Here is a 6,189-nt window from a genome sequence, read left to right as displayed (position 1 = left end):
ATATTACAATTTTAGTTTAGTATTTAATTCTGTACTAGGAAACCAGATCAACCTGATTTAAATGCATTGTTTAAAAATTTTATTACTGTTACATGTTACATATTGCTTGAAGAATCTCTATTAAAACAGCACCTGTTCTCTCACAACGTTACAAAATAAACACAATGTAAAATGTCCCTTTATGTTTATAGCTTAGAAACTAGAATGTTTTTTTTTTTTTCTGGAGGCTGAGAAAGAAGCCCACTTGCTACTTTTTAAAAAAAATAAATCTTTCATCCTAATATGTCAAAGGTCAAAGCTCAGTCCTAAGTTGTGTTTGGTGAGTCTCTGGAACCAACGAATCTCTTGGGGTAATAGTTGAAGACACAAAAACAAAGAGAAACACTTGATTGGTAGTTTTCCACATTCTAAAACTATACAGTTAATTTACATTTTCTTTCCCCCTTCAGTTTCATGAAGATTTTTTTCAATTTAACCTAAAAAAACAACTAAATACTTTCCAACGATGACAGAATTAACAGGAAAACCGGTTAGGTGCATGTATGACTGAAGTCTCTAGCATCTGGCCTGCATCTGCTGCTTCTCTTCACTACACTTGATGTAATCTGGAGGCGGCAGAGAACGCTGACTGATAAGGATTTGTTTACAAAGCAACTTATTTACACTGCATCTGACCTGATATCACAGTGAAAAAATAAAACCATTTTCACATGAAATCCCCTCCTTGTCCACAGTTTTGAATCTGGAAGACCAGTCGTCACCGCAGCTTCTTTTACTGTGGGTTTGTGTGGTTAGGTAGAGAGGTGGGGGTTCATCTAAAGTTTTTTTGGTTTTTTTTCCCTTCTGCCTGAGGAAAGCCCCCTACGTCCCCTGCTGGGCAGCTTCACTTTGACCACTGGCTTCAATCCCATCCACAGGGTTTGTTTTACTTCTGTTGCCTCGTGATGAAGACCAGCTCCGGTGGATGACAAAAATCTGTTTCCTGCGTGTGTTCTCGGTTCTGTTTATGCAGAGAAAAGCAGCAGACTAGACACCAGTAGACGGTGGAGGTTCCGTGTGATGACTTGAGGTCGGGTTTGTGTTTTCTTTCACCCTCCACCCCCCAGTCATTCTGCATATCAACAACACTGTTTTGTGTTCCTGTGCTCAGTATGAGGAGACAGTCGCTTTGGGCTGATGACTGAAGGAGTTGGCGATTTCAGTTTACTTTTGTTTTATCTGAATGCATGTGTGGCCTGCAGGTCTGGGGTCTTTCTGCATAGACTTTGAATGCTCTTCCTGTGCATGTGCAAGAGTGTGTCTCTGTGTTGCCATGCACTGGACTGGCAACGTGTCCAGGAATTATCCCGCCACTTTGTTACGACAGTTTAAGACAGAAAACCTGTGGAAAAAAGAACGAGCTCCTCTACCTCCTCCCTGTGGTCCTACTGCCAGCTGCAGAAATGCACCGCTCACAGAAACAACCAATCAGAGCCAGGAGGAAGGTCTTAGCGATGTCAATCATGCTCTTGTGCACGCTGCTCACTCTGTGCCCCTACACAGTGCGAACAGGCTAATGGTTGAGAAACAACCTAACGTTGCAAGACATCTGACATGTTCTCACACATTGTGTGGCGATTAGGGCGTGATGTGAGCAGCACGTATACAAGGTGGATTGACAGCACAAAGACCCTCCTCCTGGCTCTCAGTGAATCTCAGCTTCTGACTGTATGGATTTCTGCAGATAGCACTGGGACCACAGGAAGAAGGTATAAGAGCTTCTCATATTACTGTCACAACATAGCGGCGGTTTTAAAAAAATATGTAAAAATATATTTGCATAATTTTAAAAAGACACCTAATGCAAAACATATTGCTGTGAGCACATCTTTGTAAATTAGATTTTAAACCCCAATGCTCGCTGGGTCTTCTCTGGTTCAATAAAGTAGTAATAAGTAAATAAATAAACGTGACTCCACACGGATCAGCGGTGAAACATGCGCACCATATGCAGAGGCTTCCGTCTGCGATGCGGTGGTCCCTGGTTCGACTCCCAGCCACAGAACATAAGCTGCATGTCCTCTCCAGCTATTAGGGAATAAAGGCCTCCAAGTGCCACAAAACACTTTATATAAAGCGTACGCTTTTAAACACATGGTTAAATCGAGCCATAAAATCCTCCGGGCGGAATAGACGCCAACTTTGAAAATCACATGACCAACTACATTTTGCAGCGCCCATCCATTAAGTTAGCAGCAGTTTACGCATTAAAAGACCAGATTTCCCTCTTCCCAGCCCTACCAGCTCCTCTGGAGGAATCCCAAGGCGTTCCCAGGCCTGAGAAACACAGTCCCTGCAGCGTGGGTCTTCCTCTGGGTGGGATGTGCACGGAACACCTCACCAGGGAGGCGTCCAGATGCCCGTCTGTTTGTTTGATTGTTTTTCTCCTTTACATTTAGTCGTCTTTTATAATCTTCACGAAGCACTTCCATCTCCTTGTTGAAGAAAAATACGTGAAATTACCCACAGGTGGAGTCCTTTTACTAAGCAGGTGAGGGTCTGGAGGCAATTTGTGGCGATGAATTTTATTTGGATGTATCAAACTTGTGGCATCTGTTTTAATGCGTGGCTGACTTTTCAGAGTTTATTTGTTAAAAAAAATAAATAAAATAAAAATAAAAATTTTGCATCCCTTTCCATCCATATCAACGGTATTTGCTACTTGATACAGAAATATCACGTAAAATCCCTCCTCCACAAGAAAAATAAATAAGTAAATAAATAGATATCAGTTTGTGACTGTTTGGATTTGCTGGCTGGAGAGGCTCGATGTGGCGATGATAATGGATGCTGCTCAGCATCAAAGCTGCAGTAAAGAACAGGGGGTATAAAGCGCTGGGGAGGGTCAGGTGAGGTTGTTAAAGCAGTAAAAGTCCTCTGGTGAAGTAACACTGCAGGAAAGCCTTTCCAGATGATCTGCATGGGAGCACAGCATGTTCGCTGTGGAGTCTGGTTTTGTTTGCTCTTTGTGGTTGTTTGCAGCATGTTGATGGGCACGTAGGATACAAACAGACTGTGCACAGTAAACAAGTTTCATGCACAGTATGCGCAGAGCCCTAAAATTAAACCTGATGCCACAGAGGCTGAGAGCTTAAGGTGGTAAGAGTAATGTCATATGGGGCTTTGATGGGAGCACACAAGGCACAGGAACACTTCTGACAGAATCCTGGCTGTAATTTGTTTGACATATAATAATAATAAAAAAAGACACAACAACAACACTGAGTTCAGAAGGTTGTTGGGTTTTTTTTCACATTGTTGAGGAAGGGTTTATGACCACTTCAACAAGTTGTCAGTTTTCTTTTGTCTCCGTTAGCACCGCAGTTGGGTGTTTCCAGCATCATCTCAATTTACTGAGTTCTTCATTGGCAAGCTCTGCTCTTTGGAGCCACAGTACACCCTGGTTTAACATAATAATCACAACAATGGGAGCCATGCTGTGTTAGCTTTCCACAAAACGAACCCAGATCAGAGCTTCAGACACTGACACACACACACACACACACAGAAACAGAAAAAATTCACCCCTCGTGTCACCCTGCACCCAAGACAGGGTTGGTCTTTAGGTGCACGACTTACATAGAGGACATCCTGTACTCAACCACGCTCTAGAACATTTTGTTCCTGCCTTGTCAACGGATTCTGTGCACTACCCATATTGTTCTCTGAGGAAGTACGTATGGGGCTCAAAGAAGAACATATGCATGTCAGCAAATACAAACATGTAGTTTGGTTCAACTAGTTTTACTTTAGTAATTCGGTTCCCTTCAACTCACACATTATGTAGATTTATCAGAGTGACATATTTCAAGTGCTGGCTTATGCTACTTTTGATGAATATGGTTTACAGCTGGTGATCGGTGGTTGTTTCTGAGATGGGGTGGACATGGGCAACTGCCCAGGACGGCATCTTGACAGGGATGGCACCTCCTCAACCTCTGTTTTGAGGAGGTGCCTCAAAACAGAGGTTAGACTAGTAGAAAAAAAAAAAAGAGATTTTTTTGTTTGTTTGTTTGTTTTGATAGTAGCAGCAGATGTATAGTGGTTATTGAAAAAGGTACATATTTCCTTGGATTGTCTGGTTTTATGTAAGAGTAGAAACATTTTGGGAGCTGCAACCCATAATCAAAAAAATTAACAGTAATAAACCGATAATATAATACAATAGCTTTTAAAATATTGGACCTTTTCATCCATTTGCAAAGGGCACAGCCTAAAGACTCTCCCATACTTCATCTGAAGTGCAGAAATAGTCTCTCATTGACGTAGTCGTGTGACGAAGATTGCGTCATCTTGTTCTGAAGGAGGAGTCCTCCTCCGCTTCTCGACTCCAGGCCCAGGTCATTTCGCACAGAGTTCTTTGCTATGTGCTGTCTGATAAGACAGGCGTCTGTGGGTGTGTTTTATCTGAAAATGTGCTCAAACTTCAGTGTTGTCTGCTGCCTCTATCCGGTTTTTGTATCTGCAGCCCACAGGAATAATTGTTTGCTTACTAGAAGCGATGAGGAATTACATACATGTGAACGATTCTTCACAAAATTCTTACAAAGATTGCCAATGGCTCCTGGATGGAAACTGCAAAGTCATTTTCCTTGGAGGAGGTTCTCTGCAGAAAGATGTGGGGCTCTGTCCTTGACCGTTTTCTTACGCCTATAAGATTAGGGCGTGATGTATGCTGAAGCAGACGGGGTGTCCCCAGGTGGTCTGCGCCGTGTGTGTGTGTGTAAATATGAATGTCTTGCAACGAGGTGACTGACTGCTGACTGTTCAGATGAAGTACGCCAGGCTTTCCTCTCACCAGCCACTTAGGGCAGCTCCTCTGAGGGAATCCCAAGATGTTACCAAACCAATGTGAGAAACATGATCCATCCAGCTCCAGGGTCTTCCTCTGGATCTCCTCCCAAAGGAATGTGCCTGGAACACATTCCCTTGAGAGGATTAGGGAAGTATCCAAATGGCCGAGCCACCTCAACTGACTCCTCTCAATGTGGAGGAGCAGAGGCTCTAGTCTGAGTTTCTGCTAGTTGACCGAACCTCTCACCTAAGGAAGAGCCCATACACGAAGAGAAGAAAACTCATTTTGGCTCCTTGTATCCATGATCTCGTTCTTTCGGTCACTACCCAAATCTCGCAACCAGAGATAAGGGAAAGAACAGCTGTTTGTTTTGGATTTAAGGTGCTGCTTCATACTCCAGTGAAGGCTGTAAATTACGGTCTGATGTAACTAACAGAACCGCATCATCTGCAAAAAGCAGAGACCCTTATGCTGAGGCCACCAAAAAGAGATCTGAACCGAGCTTTGACATTGATCGTACAGGGAAATAAGACCCGTATCAAGGGACCTGGTAACCCATACTCCTTAAGTACCGACCACAGGGCATATCAAACTCATGTAAACTGGTTGGATGAACTCCCATGAACTTCCATGAATCATCTAAGACTGAGGACGTGTACAAAGAGAACACTAGGTGGTGCTAGAGCACCTGTTCTTTTTCCTCTAGACAAAAAGTGCCCTTTTGAAATACATGCCTGTAATAAATCCCACCCTACTAAAGCAGCCAGCTGTTCCAACTGCCACATAAGGAGCCCCTTTTTTATACATGAGCACCTGTCCCCCTCATCAAAACTGTCCAAGACCCTGCTGAAGGTGTAGAGCTGGTAACGTGCCACACGGCTAGGTGGAAAAGCACACTGTTCCTTTTGAATCTGAGACTTGACTATCCGGTGGAACCTCCTGTCCAACGGATCCAAATCTGGTGGACAGGAACCCCAGAATAGACCGAACCCAGGAGCCTAATGTGACCTTTTCAATTATATTCTAATTTATTGAGATGCACTTGTGTCACCTGCCAGCATCCAGTTGCACAGATTTATTTTTGGTTTAATCATGGGTCAATCTTTCAGGTTCTTTAGTAGAAGTAATCTAAAATATATACTTTAATAAATTCAGAATGAGTTTTTAACATTTTGGCAATGAATTGGTACATGAGGAGAAAGTGCTGGCCTGAGATGAAACGGCAGTGTTGGAGAGCAAACAAAGGTGAGTTGATCTAAAGCCATAAAAAACTAACTTTTAAATTTGTATTTATTACATTTTACTGTAAGGTTCAAAATAACAAAATACTTAAGCCTTGACTTGTTTTTACATGC

Source organism: Poecilia latipinna, unplaced genomic scaffold (assembly GCF_001443285.1).
Source record: "Poecilia latipinna isolate Pla-1442-1.1 unplaced genomic scaffold, P_latipinna-1.0 Scaffold20, whole genome shotgun sequence".
Taxonomy (NCBI): domain Eukaryota; kingdom Metazoa; phylum Chordata; class Actinopteri; order Cyprinodontiformes; family Poeciliidae; genus Poecilia; species Poecilia latipinna.
Note: the sequence above shows the minus strand (reverse complement) of the source record.